The sequence below is a fragment of the Nansenia antarctica genome (genome assembly GCF_963989245.1).
Source record: "Nansenia antarctica genome assembly, contig: SCAFFOLD_443, whole genome shotgun sequence".
NCBI lineage: Eukaryota > Metazoa > Chordata > Actinopteri > Argentiniformes > Microstomatidae > Nansenia > Nansenia antarctica.
In genome coordinates, this window is record NW_027663133.1 from 7501 (window position 1) to 25000 (window position 17500).

The following is a 17500-nucleotide window of genomic DNA, read 5'->3' on the forward strand; positions in this document are numbered from 1 at the left end:
CGAACAGGCACAGGGAACAATTAACACAGCAATGTCCAGAATTCCAGAGGCGGGGTGCAGCTCGTGAAAAAGCACGCTCTCCGAAGCATTCCGGATTGTTCCCGTACCGTACCGCAATAAAGTCATAATGTCACCATGGAAACCTGGCTTCCTTCCTGTAACCACATGCTTTTCCAGCCACTCAGGTTTTCAATGGCATTTTGAGGTCCAGTTATACAAGAATCTACACGGTTTATTACCCGTTGACAGAGTATATGGTATTACATTTTACATTTACATTTTGGGCATTTAGCAGACGCCTTATTCCAAAGCGACTTACAATCAGTACATTTGACTACTAAGCATGTGAATCATCAATCCACCAGTCGTAGCAGGAAGAGTAATCCAGCTCAGGCCCGGGGCCACTGATAGAAGGAAAAACCTTCTTCTATCACCATCTTCTGAACCTAGTTTTTTTGTTTTTGTTTTTTTGGACACTGGAGAAACAGAGAGACAGTACAAGGGGGGCAATAGATGTTTTTAGGGACACAGTTGAGGGGAAAAGCGGGTGTCTTCAGGAGACGCAGTGCTGAGGGGCAGAATTAGCCACTTGTTTGGCATGTAATGTGGGGAGGGAATGATCATTATTGTTATTACCAAACAATTATAACACTATTTTGAAGATACACAAAAAGTATGTTACTATGATGTCTCTGCTCTGCCCAGAGCGTCGAGGCTTTTAAAACCTTCGCTGAGACGTACCTCTCCTCCCTGCCCTTTGACCTGAGGTGAGCCTGCCTCCCGACAACCAACTGCACTTTTCTGCACCTGTGTTGTATTCTGTATTGCACCTTGTTTTTGTTTTAGTGTATTTTTATTAGTTGTTTTCTTTTTACTAGTGTTTTATCCGTTAAATGTACTTTGGTCGGCTGTTTGTCATTGTAAATGTGCTATAGAAATAAACCTGACTTGGCTTGACTTGACTTTGATGTAACAAGGATGATTTTTGAATTTCTACTTGAATTTCTACAGCCACGTACTCCCCAGCATGTCCATCTACAGCCATGTACTCCCCAGCATGTCCATCTACAGCCACGTACTCCCCAGCATGTCCATCTACAGCCCCGTACTCCCCAGCATGTCCATCTACAGCCACGTACTCCCCAGCATGTCCATCTACAGCCACGTACTCCCCGACATGTCCATCTACAGCCACGTACTCCCCAGCATGTCCATCTACAGCCACGTACTCCCCAGCATGTCCATCTACAGCCACGTACTCCCCAGCATGTCCATCTACAGCCACGTACTCCCCAGCATGTCCATCTACAGCCACGTACTCCCCAGCATGTCCATCTACAGCCACGTACTCCCCAACATGTCTATCTACAGCCACGTACTCCCCAGCATGTCCATCTACAGCCACGTACTCCCCAGCATGTCCATCTACAGCCACGTACTCCCCAGCATGTCCATCTACAGCCACGTACTCCCCAGCATGTCCATCTACAGCCACGTACTCCCCAGCATGTCCATCTACAGCCACGTACTCCCCAGCATGTCCATCTACAGCCACGTACTCCCCAGCATGTCCATCTACAGCCACGTACTCCCCAGCATGTCCATCTACAGCCACGTACTCCCCAGCATGTCCATCTACAGCCACGTACTCCCCAGCATGTCCATCTACAGCCACGTACTCCCCGACATGTCCATCTACAGCCACGTACTCCCCGGCATGTCCATCTACAGCCACGTACTCCCCAGCATGTCCATCTACAGCCACGTACTCCCCAGCATGTCCATCTACAGCCACGTACTCCCCAGCATGTCCATCTACAGCCACGTACTCCCCAGCATGTCCATCTACAGCCACGTACTCCCCAGCATGTCCATCTACAGCCACGTACTCCCCGACATGTCCATCTACAGCCACGTACTCCCCAACATGTCTATCTACAGCCACGTACTCCCCAGCATGTCCATCTACAGCCACGTACTCCCCAGCATGTCCATCTACAGCCACGTACTCCCCAGCATGTCCATCTACAGCCACGTACTCCCCAGCATGTCCATCTACAGCCACGTACTCCCCAGCATGTCCATCTACAGCCACGTACTCCCCAGCATGTCCATCTACAGCCCCGTACTCCCCAGCATGTCCATCTACAGCCACGTACTCCCCAGCATGTCCATCTACAGCCACGTACTCCCCAGCATGGCTATCTGAAGCCACGTACTCCCCGGCATGGCCATCTTACCTCTCGCTGACCTCCCGCACCCTCAGGACATTGGAGAAGAGCGTCTTCCTGTCCCTGATGATCAGAGCTTCCTCCAGGTCCCGCGAGTCCAGGAAGTGGTCTGTCAGCACGCGCAGGGAGCGCAGGTAGGACGCCTCCGACGTCAACACCTCGAACATACTCTGGAGGGGGGGAGGGGGGGGGGAGGGAGGGAGGGAGGGAGAGAGAGAGGGGAGGGAGGGAGGGAGGGAGGGGGGAGGGAGGGAGGGAGGGGGGAGGGAGAGAGGGAGAGGGGGGGAGGGAGGGGGGGGAGAGGGGGGGGGGGGGAGAGGGGGGGAGGGAGAGAGGGGGGAGGGAGGGAGGGAGGAAGGGGGGAGGGAGGGAGAGAGAGGGGGGGAGGGAGGGAGAGGGGGAGGGGGGGAGGGAGAGAGAGGGGGAGAGAGAGAGGGGGAGAGAGATAAAGAGATAGAGAGAGATAAAGAGAGAGAGGGAGAGAGAGAGGGAGAGAGAGAGGGAGGGAGAGATACAGGGAGAGATAAAGAGAGATAGAGAGAGAGAGATAAAGAGATAGAGAGAGAGATAAAGAGATAGAGAGATTCGGTTGCCGGTCAACATCTGAGCCGTTCATTCAACGTCTTAAACTTAACTGTAAAGTATCGTGCTTTCATGTTGATCAGGCAGCAGGGATGTAATAATAATAGTACATTTTATTTATGGGCGCCTTTCAAGGCAGTTTAAAACCACATATGAAAACATTATAAAATCAACAAAGCAAAGTCAGAGAAAAACAGCAAAGTCAGATATAATAACAAAAAAAATACAGCAGAAATCAAATCAAATAATATTCCATTGTGAAAAGGTGTGTTTTAAGACTGGATTTGAAAGTGGAGAGAGTGTCAATATTATATTATGTATGTTAGGTAGCGGACAGTGGATTCCTCTCCTCACCTCCTGGTACTTGCACTGTTCTGGGCTGAGGTCATATATATATGTTACGGTACATGGGGGAAAACTAGGGTTAGAGTTAGTTGCTAGGGTGCTAGGGTTAGGGTTAGGGTTAGGGGTAGGGGTAGGGGTAGGGTTAGGGTTAGGATTAGGGTTAAGTCGACGTAGCACCTAACCCTAACTCTAGTTTTCCCACATGTACCGTATTACCACATGTACTGTAACATATACAGTATATAGAGAGAAACAGAGAGAGAGAGAGAGACAGAGAGAGAGACAGAGAGAGAGAGAGAGACAGAGAGAAAGAGAGAGACAGAGAGAGAGAGAGACAGAGAGAGAGAGAGAGAGACAGAGAGAGAGAGAGAGACAGGGAGAGAGACAGAGAGAGAGAGACAGAGAGAGAGACAGAGAGAGAGAGAGAGACAGAGAGAGAGACAGAGAGAGAGAGAGAGACAGAGAGAGAGACAGAGAGAGAGACAGAGAGACAGAGGGAGAGAGAGAGAGAGAAAGAGAGAGAGAGAGAGAGAGACAGTAGGTAACTCCTCCTCACCTCCTGGTACTTGAGAGAGAGAGAGAGAGAGAGATAAAGAGAGAGAGAGAGAGATAAAGAGAGAGAGAGAGAGAGAGACAGAGAGAGAGAGAGAGAGAGATAAAGAGAGAGAGAGACAGAGAGAGAGAGAGAGAGAGAGATAAAGAGAGAGAGAGACAGAGAGAGAGATAGACAGTAGGTAACTCCTCACCTCCTGGTACTTGCACAGTTCTGGGCTGAGGTCGTATATATATATATAGACAGTAGATAACCCTTCCCTCCTCACCTCCTGGTATTTGCACTGTTCAGGGTTGAGGTCGTCCAGCAGGCCGCTGTCCCTCACGGCGGGGAGGTCCTGCCACAGCGTGCTCTGACCCGGGGCGTGGGCGGGGCTACTCCTGGGCGCCCCCCCCGCCCCCCCCGGTCCCCGTGGTGCCCCCCGCCCCCCCGGCACCACCGCCGCCCCCCCGGTGGTGGTTGGTCCAGTCCATGTGGTAGTCGGCGCTGGCCTTGCTGATGCTGCGGCAGACGGTCTGGCGCCGGATCTCCTTGGTGATGACGGTGGCCCGGTAGGTCTGGTACAGAGGTTCTGGTAGAACCAGGGTAGAAAGTGTGACGTTAGAGTTTATAAGGTTCTATCTCCATTTTTGGTCAAAATTGAGTTTTTTACATAATCTGATCCATTAGGTGTTTCTTAATGCCTGTGTGGTGTTATTTTTAAAATGTTGACATTTTTGAGTTAGTAATTCATAAAATACAAAGGTTCCATCTCACAGAACATAATGGAATGTAAAAACTTTGACGCTCAATATCTCTGAACTACCCTAAACGGAGATAGAACCTTATCTAACCTCACGAAGTAAATAAAAAGCTCTTTATGGAGAGATATCTGGAGTCAGAAATTTGACACTGTAGAAAGTAAAATGAACACTTGACTTTTCTTCAGATATGCATTTGCAGTCTCAGAACTTAACAGTGTGTTAGCATAGCCTACAATATTATGAGTGACAATAACACATTATTGTATTTATAACAATCAAAACAATGACGATATCTCAGGACTTCCTGAGTTCCTGTGGTCTGATGTTACAGTGGGTTCCATTTCCTGTAACCTGATTGGACAGTGGCTTATATTATTGTTTTTGCTTTCTTTGCGTGTTAATCTTAATCTTACCATCCTGCAGCCTGGACTCCCAGTCTGTGGATGACGTCCTCCTGGGGGGGGCTGCTGGGGGGCTGGGAGAGGAAGGAGAGGAAGGAGGGACAGAGGGGGTTACGGGGTTATTAGGGGTATGAGGTGGAAAGGGTAGAAAGGCTGCATTCTCATTTTATGCACCCAGATTGTGGAATGCACTGCCAGTTTACATTAGGGATGCAACCTCAGAACATGTTCAAGTCAAGACTAAAAACCCATCTTTTAATATTGCCTTTAAATGACTAAATAATTAAATTAAAATTATAAAAACCCATCCTTTTAATATTGCATTTAAGTTACAAAATAATTAAATTAAGATTATATAATGATTAAAGCACTTTGAGCTGCAACGTTTGCAGCGCTATACAAATAAAGTTATTATTATCATTATTATTATTATTATTATTATTATTATAGATGGACATGAGGCGAGATTAGAACAAGTGACATTGAAGGGATGAAGGGAGAGGGTGAGGAGAGGGAGAAGGGATGAAGGGATGAAGGGATGAAGGGAGAGGGTGAGGAGAGGGAGAAGGGATGAAGGGATGAAGGGAGAGGGTGAGGAGAGGGAGAAGGGATGAAGGGATGAAGGGAGAGGGAGAATGGGGTCTGGCCAGGTGAAAGAGAGACAAGCAGAGAAGAACACGCTGGTATCTTACTGCTCTTCCTCTGCGTCCTCCTTCTCTCCTTCAGGGCCCCGGTCCTCTGCTTCTACAAGGGAGACAGAAGCATGAGCGACACCCTCCTCCCTCCTCCCTTCTGCTACTGAAATACTTGAATGGCATGTGTTCTTCTGGACTAAACCCTTTCACTTGTGTGCGAGATTGAGCGAGTGAGATGTCGGCATTTTGACCTGTGAGAGAGAGAGAGGGGGGGGGGAGAGAGAGAGAAAGAGAGGGAGAGACAGGGAGAGAGAGAGGGAGAGAGAGAGGGATAGAGAGAGAGGGATAAAGAGAGAGAGATAGAGAGATATTGAGAGAGAGGGAGAGAGAGAGAGAGAGAGAGAGGGAGAGAGAGAGAGAGAGATAGAGAGAGGGATAGAGAGAGAGAGATAAAGAGAGAGAGAGAGAGAGAGAGAGATATTGAGAGAGAGAGAGAGATAGAGAGAGATATTGAGAGAGAGAGAGAGATAAAGAGAGAGAGAGAGAAAGAGAGAGAAAGAGAGAGAGAAAGAGAGAGAGATAAAGAGAGAGAGAGATAAAGAGAGAGAAAGAGAGAGAGATAAAGAGAGAGAGAGATAAAGAGAGAGAAAGAGAGAGAGAGAGAGAGAGATAAAGAGAGAGAGACGTTGGCATCCTGACCTGTTTTGGGAGGCTGGCGTCGGAGGTCTCTGTGGCGCAGGTGGGGGCTGGTGGGGGGTGGAGGAGGCGCTCTGTGGGGGACCCTCCCAGCGCCGGGGGAGGAGGAGGAGGAGGAGGAGGCGCTGACGGAGGAGGAGGACCTCTGCAGGGAGGTGGGCGGCGCGGTGGGCTGGGGGGGGAGGGCGACGCCCCCCCGGTGCACAGGGGTGAGGATGCGGGGGGCTGTGTTGTTCTGGGGGCCGAGGGGAACGCGAGGCGGGATGGCGGGAGGGATGGCGTTTGGGTCCGTTGGGTCCGGATCGGGCTGGAACTCCGAAGAAGAAGAAGCATCCGAGGAGTTGCCGGAGGACAGTTTGTTGCGCCGGCCGAGTTTCTGGACCTTGATGCTGGGCACGTTGTGGGCGGTAGGGTTCTCGACTACGAGGAGAGTGTATTCGTAGATCGAGTCCTCCTCCTCCTCCTCCTCCTTCTTCTTCTTCTCGTCTAAGGAGGGGGCGGCTCCTCCTCGGACGACCACGTGGGTGGGCGGGGACTGCGTCCGTTTGGGGGGGACGGGGGGAGACTGGGGGCGTTTGTTGGCGTTGTTCGAGAAGGAGGTCAGCACCACCAGGGGGCCCGGGTCCGAGCGTCTCCGGTTGCCCTCGGCGATCATCACGTCCAGGACGTGGTGGAACTTCTTGGCCTTGTTGGGTTTGGGGTTCCTCGTCGTTTCCTCCGAACTCTCGTCGTCGTCCCCCTCCGAAGACTCGATTGACCCCTCCTCCCCTCCATGCTGCTCCCCCTCCTCCCCCTCCTCCTCCTCCTCCTCCTCCACCTCTCCCTCCTCCTCTTCTTCCTCCTCTTCTTCGTTCACAGGCACCCAGACCAGCATCATGCCGGGTCGCTGGAGGTGGCACACACAGCTGCAGTCCCTCTCACAGTGGGGGCTTGGGGGGCTGTCTGACCGATGCTCGGCCTCTGGCTCCGCCCCCTTCAGCTGAAGCTCCACCCCTCCGGTCAGCTGAAGCTCCACCTCCTTGCCATCTGGTTCTGGGTGAGAGGGAGAGTGACATACACAGAGTTAGAGGCCAGAGATATATCGTGACGTTAGAATTATAAGGTTCTATCTCCATTTTTGGTCAAAATTGAGTTTTTTACATAATCTGATCCATTAGGTGTTTATTAATGCCTGTGTGTTGTTTTTTGTTTTTTAAATGTAGTTAGTAATTCATAAAATACAAAGGTTCCATCTCACAAAACATAATGGAATGTAAAAACTTTGACGCTCAATATCTCTGAACTACCCTAAACGGAGATAGAACCTTATCATTCTAAGCTCACAATATACTGTAATAATAAATAATACAGTCATATACTGTCATAATATATAATACAGTCATTATAAGACTGGGAGAGAGGGAGAGAGGGAGACTGGGAGAGAGGGAGAGAGGGAGAGAGGAGACTGGGAGAGAGGGAGAGAGGGATACTGGGAGAGAGGGAGACTGGGAAACTGGGAGAGAGGGAGAGAGGGAGAGAGGGAGAGAGAGAGAGAGAGGGAGAGAGGGAGAGCCAGAGGCGGCTTGTCCAAAGCCGTTCAGCTTAGTCTCGAGGCGTACACAGTCTCTCTCTACTCTACTGTTGCTGCTGGGAAGAAATAAATATCTAAAAATAGATCAACAAAAGAAAATCTCTTGCAAAGCAGCTTGACCGCATTTTCGAAAAAATAAAGTAGACTAGAATAGGAACAATTTATATTGGAAGTCGTTTTGAGAAAAGATAACTTTAAGACGCTAGTTTACAGTAGTAGACCATTGTGGTTACGACTGGTAAGGTTTCATTGTGCAATTTAATTTACTGTTAACAATGAACCAGGTTAGTCATTTAGAACATGGTCTCTATTCATTTGGTGGGTTTTCTCAAAGGGCAAAAGGTTGACAAAACCGCCTTGAGAAAATGTGTGTTTATAGACTGGTGATTATAATAACAATGAACAATTAAAAGATTGAAATAATCCACCATGTCTTCAATCTCAGTCCCTCAGCTATTGACATCACTCTCCTCTCTCTCTCTCTCTCTCTCTCTCTCTCTCTCTCTCTCTCTCTCTCTCTCTCTCTCTCTCTCTCTCACACACACACACACACAACAACATAATATGCGGTCTATGTATGTGTCAGCCATCCAGATCTTGGGCCACAGGCATTTCTGAGCAGCCAATCTCTCTCTCTCTCTCTCTCTCTCTCTCTCTCTCTCTCTCTCTCTCTCTCTCTCTCTCTCTCTCTCTCTCTCTCTCTCTCTCTCTCTCTCTCTCTCTCTCTCTCTCTCTCTCTCTCTCTCTCTCTCTCTCTCTCTCTCTCTCTCTCTCTCTCTCTCTCTCTCTCTCTCTCTCTCTCTCTCTCTCTCTCTCTCTCTCTCTCTCTCTCTCTCTCTCTCTCTCTCTCTCTCTCTCTCTCTCTCTCTCTCTCACACACTGACAGAACCTGTTTTTATTTATGACTGAGGTGACATGGCTCCACACCTGTGTACTCCTCAGTGAGCTCTCTACGTGTCTACGCCTCTGGGACACCAGAGCAGGTGTCAGCCCTCCTATCAATCACATATGTCACATTCACCACAAATTCAAGTGGCCATGACAAACGGACTGCACTTACATAGCGCCTTATTCCAAAGTGCTTTACAACGGCCTCTCATTCACCCATTCACACACACATTCACACACCAATGGCGGCCAAGCTACCATGCAAGGCACCGGCCATCCCGCTCATTAGGAGCAATTTGGGGCTCAGTGTCTTGCCCAAGGACACCTCGACACGTGGCCTGCCGGGGTTCGAACCGCCGATCTGCCGCCCTTGCTATCATTAGACGCCGGCTCTACCTCCTGCGGCACACCCGCCCTCACAGTTGTCATGACAACTGACAAACAAAAGTGGGCAGGTCCAAGTCAGCTGTCTTTTAGTTGTGTCTCATTTAAATGACCAAACTATTTAATCTAGGTAACTTTGGGCTAATACCCAAGGCTTGGTTATACAGGGTGGGGCTCATCGTTCAGGCTTGTAAAGGCGTCGAAACTAATATGTTTATGTGTTGAGATCACCTATTGTGTGGGTGACAATCTCTCTGGCTGATCTGGTCCGTTCGCTGATCTGTTCTGCAGGTCACTAGTAGGATGGTCATAGACCCTATGAAAGGGACTGGTCGTTTGCTAGCAAAGCGACTACATATCAAGAATGGACACTTCAATATTTGCTAGCAAATGACAGCTTGTAAAAGGCGTCAAAACTAATATGTTTATGTGTTGAGATCACTCTATTGGTGGGTGACAATCTCTTATGTGACTGATCTGTCGTTTGACAGAATGCCAAATGATCGCTTCGCTAGCAAATGACCAGTCCCTTCCATAGGTTCTTTTGTGAGAGAGGCGTCATGCAAATTGATAGTGATTCATTGCTAGCATATTATTCATATGCTCGTATTTACTATATTAATTTGCTAGCATATCAGCCCAATAGAGCTCTCAGGTCTTTTGCTAGCATATCAGCCCAATAGAGCTCTCAGGTCTTCTGACGCTGGTTTTCTCTGTGTACCACATGTACAAAAGAAGAGATTTGGTGAGGCTGCATTCTCATTTTATGCTCCAGATTGTGGAATGCACTGCCAGTTTACATTAGGGATGCAACCTCAGCACATATGTACAAGTCAAGACTAAAAACCCATCTTTTTAATATTGCCTTTAAATTACCAAATAATTAAGTCATGATTATATAATGATTGTAGCACTTTGAGCTGCAAGAACCAGCGTTTGCAGGAAAAGTGCTATACAAATAAAAGTTATTATTATTATTATTAATAGGGATGCAACCTCAGAAAATATGTTCAAGTCAAGACTCAAGAAAACCCATCTTATTGCCTTATATCATTATATAATGATGATTATATAATATAATGATTGGAGCACTTTGAGCTGCAACGTTTGCAGGAAAAGCGCTATACAAATGAAAAGTTATGATTATATTCTATTATAAACTCTGGTTATTCCCTGAACTGACTGGAGTTGTGTCTGTCAGACAGTCAGCTGCAGCTTTCCTGGCAGCAGTTTCAGGGACCAGTGCAATTCTCTCTCCCTGTAGCCAAGCCCTCCTATACTGCTCAGACTCTCTGGGCCCTATTATGCACTTCTTAACTTGCCGTCTTAAGTCTTAATTAAGACGCACCGCCAGGTTAAGACCTACCGCCACCCTTATTATGCGCTTCATACGCGCTACTGCTATTATGCAGGTGTCGATAGGCGCCCACACATAAGACGTAAAACTCCCGTGCATATATTACTCATTGTGGGAGTGTTCATATGTTAATGAAGTGCACTAGGCGCCCCTGCTATTATGCGATCTGACTTTGCTCCTAGCGCTAAGAAGTGGTTTGAAAAGTTCTTAAGTTTAGACTTCATGCACGTTTTGAAACACGAGCGCGCCTCCGCGGTTTGCGCATGCATGTGGGCACACATGAACACGCACGTGGCTCCACGGCAAGACGTCAATTACGGTCACAGTATAAATGCTTTATTTCAGAAGGGAGAGGCAGAGAAGCGCGCTGACCTCCTTCTCAGGACTTCCATAATAGCATAGCGCTAATGACTTAACGCAGCCGGTTCTTAAAGGGAATGGCACCTGGCACGCTGATTGGGTTGATTGAGAAGACGCCCAAAACACACCCATGACTAATTTCTTTGCTTAGCGCCGGGTTTTAGGTGCCCACTACAGCACGCATAATACCAAAGTGGCCTTGACCACGCCTCCACGTCTTAAGTTTAGATCTACCGCCTCGTCTTATTGATGAAGTGCATAATAGGGCCCTCTGTGTTCTCGAGTGCTTAGACTCTCTGTGTTCTCGAGTGCTCAGACTCTCTGTGTTCTCGAGTGCTCAGACTCTCTGTGTTCCAGAGTGCTCAGGCTCTCTGTGTGTTAGCCAAGCCCTCCTATACTGCCTGATGACTCAGTGTATGACCAACCAACCCCTCTCTGGTTGAATATTGCAGCAGCTTATTATTATTATTATTATCGACTTGATGGAGTCAACCCTACCTGAGAGAGAGAGAGAGAGAGAGAGAGAGAGGGAGAGAGACAGAGAGAGAGGGAGAGAGAGAGAGACAGAGAGGGAGAGAGACAGAGAGAGAGGGAGAGAGAGAGACAGAGAGGGAGAGAGACAGAGAGAGAGGGAGAGAGACAGAGAGGGAGAGAGAGAGAGACAGAGAGGGAGAGAGACAGAGAGAGAGAGAGAGACAGAGAGGGAGAGATACAGAGAGACAGAGAGAGAGAGAGACAGAGAGACAGAGAGACAGAGAGACAGAGAGACAGAGAGACAGAGAGAGAGAGACAGCGAGACAGAGAGAGAGAGAGATAGAGAGAGAGAGAGAGAGAGACAGAGAGAGAGAGAGAGAGACAGAGAGAGAGAGAGAGAGACAGAGAGAGAGAGAGACAGAGTCAACCCTTACCTGAGCGTCCTCCCTCCACAGAGACGGGGACGCCGCCCCCTCCCTCCCCCCCGGGGGGGGTCTCCCTGTTCGCCTGGTCGCTCTGCTGACGCAGGATGCGGCTCCTCTTCACGGGCAGCGGTGGGGCCTGCTCCCCCCCTCCCCCCGTGAGTGTCTGTAGGGGGGGGGGGGGCCCGGGAGGGTTTGGGCTTGACGGTGGGGGCCCGTTTGGGTCCTCCTTTTCTGGTTGTGGAAGGTCCGGCGGTTGTACTGTTAGCGGTTGTACTGTTAGCAGTTGTACTGTTAGCGGCGGTTTGCTCCACCGCTCCGGACGAGGTGGCAGCTGCTGCTGGTTCTGGCTGGCTGAACCGGTCCACGATCCTCTTCACCTTCCCCACCGCCGAGGTCCGCGCTGCGCCGCCCCCCCCCGGCTCTCCCCCCGGCGGGGGGGGGGGAGGAGGAGGAGGAGTCACTCTGGGAGGAGGAGGGAGGTTTCCTCGGGATGGGGGGCCGGGGTTTGGCGGCCTCCGCTGCTTTGTGGGTTACGGAGGAGGATGTGGGTGTGGGGGGTTGTTTGGGAGGCTCCATGAGGGACATGGAGGTTCAGGGGGGGGGGGGGGGTATTCTTCTAGGGGGGGGGGGGGGGTTACGATCCAAGGCTCTGACCTATTAGAGGTCAGGCTTTAAGGGAAAGGGTCAATGATGAGTTGTCATTTTCACCTGCAGAGGGCCGAGAGAGGGAGGGGAGGGGAGGAGGGGAGAGAGAGAGAGAGAATGAAGAGTTTGACATTATAAAAGAGGACAGTGCATCACTGGTGTAATTATACTGTGCTAACCCTAACCCTAACGTTCACAGTGTTGACATAACTCAACATGGCAGTGGTCTGGGGAGGTCCAGTGGTCTAGCACCGTGGTCTATAGCGCACTAGGGGTGGGCATCGATGATCGATGATCGATTAATTGATCGATAAGGTCTTGGTCGATCACAAAATATTTTGATCGATAATCATACATTTAGAATAATAATAACGGAAATTAGTTTGTCCACGTGTCACCAGATTGCGTTCGTCTCTCACCGCTGAACATGTTAACATGATCATCTTTCTGAACAAGAACCAGTAGGCCTGCCGCCTACAGTCTCTCGCTGGAGTTTAAATTTAAGTTAAGCTGGACGCTCTTAAGGACACTAACGTTTTCAGTCATCCTCCTATTTGTGAGTAACTGTTTTTTTACTGCTCCTATGGTGAGTTACTTATTTTCTATATTTTTATTTATAACGTAAAATGTGTTTTTAAGTTAAACAATTTAGGCTACTCACTGCCTTGTTTAAGAGGATTGTTATCTGACTGTAGTGTCTAGTTTGGATGTGAATGAATGAATGTGTGCAATAGCAACACAAATTAAAAAAAATTACCCAAGGAAAACATGCTTGTTATTTCTGCCCTATTTGTTTTTCCGATTTTTTTTTTATTTAAAAAATAAATAAATAATAATAATATATATATATAAAAAAAAACTTATTGATTAATCGATAATTGATCGTTAATTCGTTACGATTATCGAACAATTTTTTTGGATCGTTTGCCCACCCCTATAGCGCACACATATGCCCATGTCGGCATGGGTTAGAATCCGGCCCCCCATGCCCTGCTGACATGCCCTCTCTCTCTCCCTTCTTCTCCTTACTTTCCTGTCTGTCTTCACTACATAAAATAAATAACTCAACATGGAACAAGGACAGTATGATCATTCCCTATAGTTGTTTCACTTTTCATACACACACATCGTAAGCTTAGAATGATAAGGTTCTATCTCCGTTTAGAATGATAAGGTTCTATCTCCGTTTAGGGAAGTTCAGAGATATTGAGCGTCAAAGTTTTTACATTCCATTATGTTTTGTGAGATGGAACCTTTGTATTTTATTAATTACTAACTCAAAAAGGTCAACATTTAAAAAAATAACACCACACAGGCATTAATAAACACCTAATGGATCAGATTATGTAAAAAGGGTTAGGGTTAGGGTTAGGCTCCACAAAAATGGAGATAGAACCTTATAATTCTAACGTCACGACATCATAAAGCCTGAAGCATCGCTCCGTAATCAGACCCTGCCCCTCCCATCAGGAATCCCCTGAGTGGAAAAAGGAAATCTAAGGAACGGGAACTTTGTCCTGGAGAGAGAAGAGAAGGGATCGGACCTTTGGACTCGGGAGGTGAGACGCCTTCTGAAAACACTGAAAACATTCCCGGGCCTCCAGTTGTTCCAAACCTTTAATCTGGATCCTGGATCTGACCCTGATTCATTCTGATACGAGAAACTACTGTGCCAATAATAACCAAGGGAATAGTGCAATGTTCTATAACCCTGCAATATGTTTACATTCTTGTGTTAGGTTTTCATATACTGTATATAAGTCTACTAGTTCATATGTTTCTATGTTTATAAAAGTACACAGTTACATGCTTACTGTCTATATACCCTCCTGTGAATAGGCCATATAGTGTATAGAAGTATAGAAGTTACATAATAGATACATTCTCAGATCCCTATCGATCACTTATCCCCCGATTTCTATTTATATCCCCCCTATTTATGTCTATTTATGTCTCATTCTTGTTTTTTATTATCTTAGGACTGTGTTTGTTTGTTAGCACCTAGGGCTTGCATTTACATGTCCTTGTACCTGTTACAATGACAATAAAGATCATTAATTAAGTAATTCATTCATTCATTCATTCGTTCATTCATTCATTCATTCTGACCCAGATTAAAGAACTACTGGTCCCTGAAGAGGAAACCCGTGTTTTTACAGCGTTAACAGCGATTCTGACAAACCAGCTGACGAACCAGACGCCTTTACGATCAGGTAGTAGTGACATCAGTATCACACCCAGTACTCAAGCTGTAAAAGAAAATCCCCACAGCGTCAGTGACTTCAGTGTCAGTGACTTGGTAAAAATGTCATTGCATGTGTGCGTGCCCCCCCACCCACAGTATTTTACTCAATATACACAAAACTAAATGTTGAAATAGCGGTAATACCACGTTCATTGATAACATGACATAAGGGATGGAAAGGGGGGGATGGCAGTTTTAGATGGGGGATGATTTTGACCGTTTTTATTTCAGGGGGGGATGCCATCCCCCCCCATCCCCCCTCAACTCGAGTGCTGATCGCACCACACAACAGGATAGCCCGTTATCCACATCCATCAGTATTTTTTATTCCCCTTTTCAAACAGGACAGTTTCAGAAGGCACCTCAGAAAAGCTGGTTAATATTCACAGTACGTGTGTGCTCATGTAAAACACAACTCTGAGATTCAGAGAGTGTGTGTGTTCCTCTCCCCTAGGCGCAGAGGCACGTTAAATATAATGACTAGCTAACCACACCTCTAACACACACACACACACACTACTCCCACCGTCCACACTACCAGTTTCTTTACGTCGCAGCCGTTCAATGTTGAGGTAACTACACTGTTATCAAGTAGCAAACAGTTACAGAAATAGGTTAGCACGATAGCAGGTTTAGCAATGACATAAGACAAATGTCCTGTGCTTCCTAGTGTTATGACAGCTCCCACTCCAGACACTGAACCCTGGTTAATGAACGACAGAGCAGAGTGGCGGAGACATGAAGGGAGTGGAGGTGAAGGGAGTTCACTTATCAATGAAAGGATCATTAATGGTAGCCTATAAATACTATTAAAAGGAGTAGAAGCCGCACACTAGTTCCGGCTGTGGCGCAGGAGGTAGAGCCCCCGTCTAATGATCGCAAGGTAGGCAGATCGGCGGTTCGAGCCCCGGCTGGCCACATGTCGAAGTGTCCCTGGGCAAGACACTGAACCGCAAATTGCTCCCAGTGAGCGGGCCGGCGCCTTGCATGGTAGCTTGCTGCTATTGGTTTTGATTGATTGAAAACTTTATTAGAAGATTTGCAGAAGTAGGTACATGAAAGTACATATTACATACAAGGTCAACTAACAGGATAAAAACCCAAGAAAGCCACTGGCTTATTTCAATTGGGGTCCTTGATACTCAATTAATCGTTACATGTAAGACAGACAAAAAAACTAGTACTATCTACAAGATAATACAGACAAATAACTAGTACTATCTACAAGATAAACATACATCCAACATGGGAAGAACAATACAACAAAACATAAGGTATGTACAGCGGGTAGGACAGGTGGGGACATACACCACAGGTGGGGGCGGGGGACAAAACACAAAGTATGTATGGTGTGTGAATGTGTGTGTGAATGGGTGAATGAGAGGCCGTTGTAAAGCGCTTTCGAATAAGGCGCCATATAAGTCAGTCCATTTACCATCTCGTTCCAGATGCAAAAAAGTGTAGATTTAATATGACAACGGTTTCGGCCATAGCCTTTGTCAAGTCTTACATACACAAAACAGTTCATGACAGCCATTAAATAGACAGGTAGGCTAGTTGAATAGGTAACACCTGTGTGAGATTACAATGACGTCATCAATACCTGAAAAAACTATCAAAACAATCGTATTTATTTTCCAATTAGGCCTATAAATACCATCCTGAACCTGTCTCTTTGTAAGCGTCCCTTTATGACGGTGAAACATTTCAATGTAGGCTATGCATCAATATATATTTGATGACTCAATAATGAGATGTGAAGTGATCATAAGAAGATGGTATGAATGCCAGATACGGGTGTATGTAATGTAGGGTATGCCAGTGGGTGTACAGCATACCACATGCGGGTTGATCAAGCATGGCATCTGATAGCATTCAATACCCTCATTTGGTCCTATGTGTTACATTCAAATCAAACAGCTGAAGAAAGTACAATATCGTTAGCCTCCTAGCATAATTGCCTGAGTCATGCTTCACTTGTGGTCAGCCGAGCCATCTTTGTATGTAGTGTCAAAAACGCCTATGATGTCAAACAGATGACTTGGGCAGGTAGTGATTTTGGAATGTAACAAGCATTCTGATAGGCTGATGTCATAGAGGCAATAACGCACAGTGAATCAGCAGTGTTAGGAGAGGAGAGTTAGGCAGGTATGACTCATGCTATGAGGGCTAACGATATATTTTTTCAGGTCTCTTCTTTCTAAGAAAAGGGTAATGTGAGAATGTGATATGTGAGATAACACATTTAATCGAGGGAGGGGGAGGGGGGAGAGGGGTCATTCAAATCGAGACACCAAAATGCAAATCAGCAGATATACTGTATATCCTACATATACTTTGAATGAGTGAGCCACAGCTGCTGCAATATTCAACAGAGAGGGGTTGGTCACACACTGAGTCATCAGGCAGTATAGGAGGGCTTGGCTACAGGGAGAGAGAATTGCACTGGTCCCTGAAACTGCTGCCAGGAAAGCTTATATCTGACTGTCTGACAGACACAACTCCAGTCAGTTCAGGGAATTTATAATAGAATAGAATAATAACTTTTTATTTGTATAGCGCTTTTCCTGCAAACGTTGCAGCTCAACGTGCTCCAATCATTATATAATCATCATTTAATCATTTAGTCATTTAAAGGCAATATTAAAAAGATGGGTTTTTAGTCTTGACTTGAACATATTGGCTGAGGTTGCATATCATTTAGGCCTATTATTATCATTTCCTATGAGGATGTTATAGACGCTAAATTGACTCTTCTAAAGTCATCTTTCTAAATGTTTTATACCCAGTTAACAGACTGCTCTAATGGCACTCTCTGTGTTCTAGAGTGCTCAGACTCTCTGTGTTCTAGAGTGCTCAGACTCTCTGTGTTCTAGAGTGCTCAGACTCTCTGTGTTCTAGAGTGCTCAGACTCTCTGTGTTCTGGAGTGCTCAGACTCTCTGTGTTCTAGAGTGCTCAGACTCTC

At 47.0% G+C, this 17500-nt stretch overlaps 1 pseudogene across 1 annotated transcript in view; it reads right to left on the reverse strand.

Moving 5' to 3' along the window:
• The window catches only part of LOC308175269, a 24629-nt pseudogene that overhangs the window by 6818 nt on the left and 311 nt on the right, over positions 1-17500 (reverse strand). Inside the window, exons 2-8 of the transcript in view lie at positions 11654-11807; positions 6330-7218; positions 6190-6272; positions 5548-5599; positions 4868-4929; positions 3980-4282; positions 2241-2401 (exon numbers count right to left, since the gene is read on the reverse strand). The product of the transcript in view is annotated as an uncharacterized misc_RNA (transcript). The remainder of the gene's footprint in view (positions 1-2240; positions 2402-3979; positions 4283-4867; positions 4930-5547; positions 5600-6189; positions 6273-6329; positions 7219-11653; positions 11808-17500) is intronic.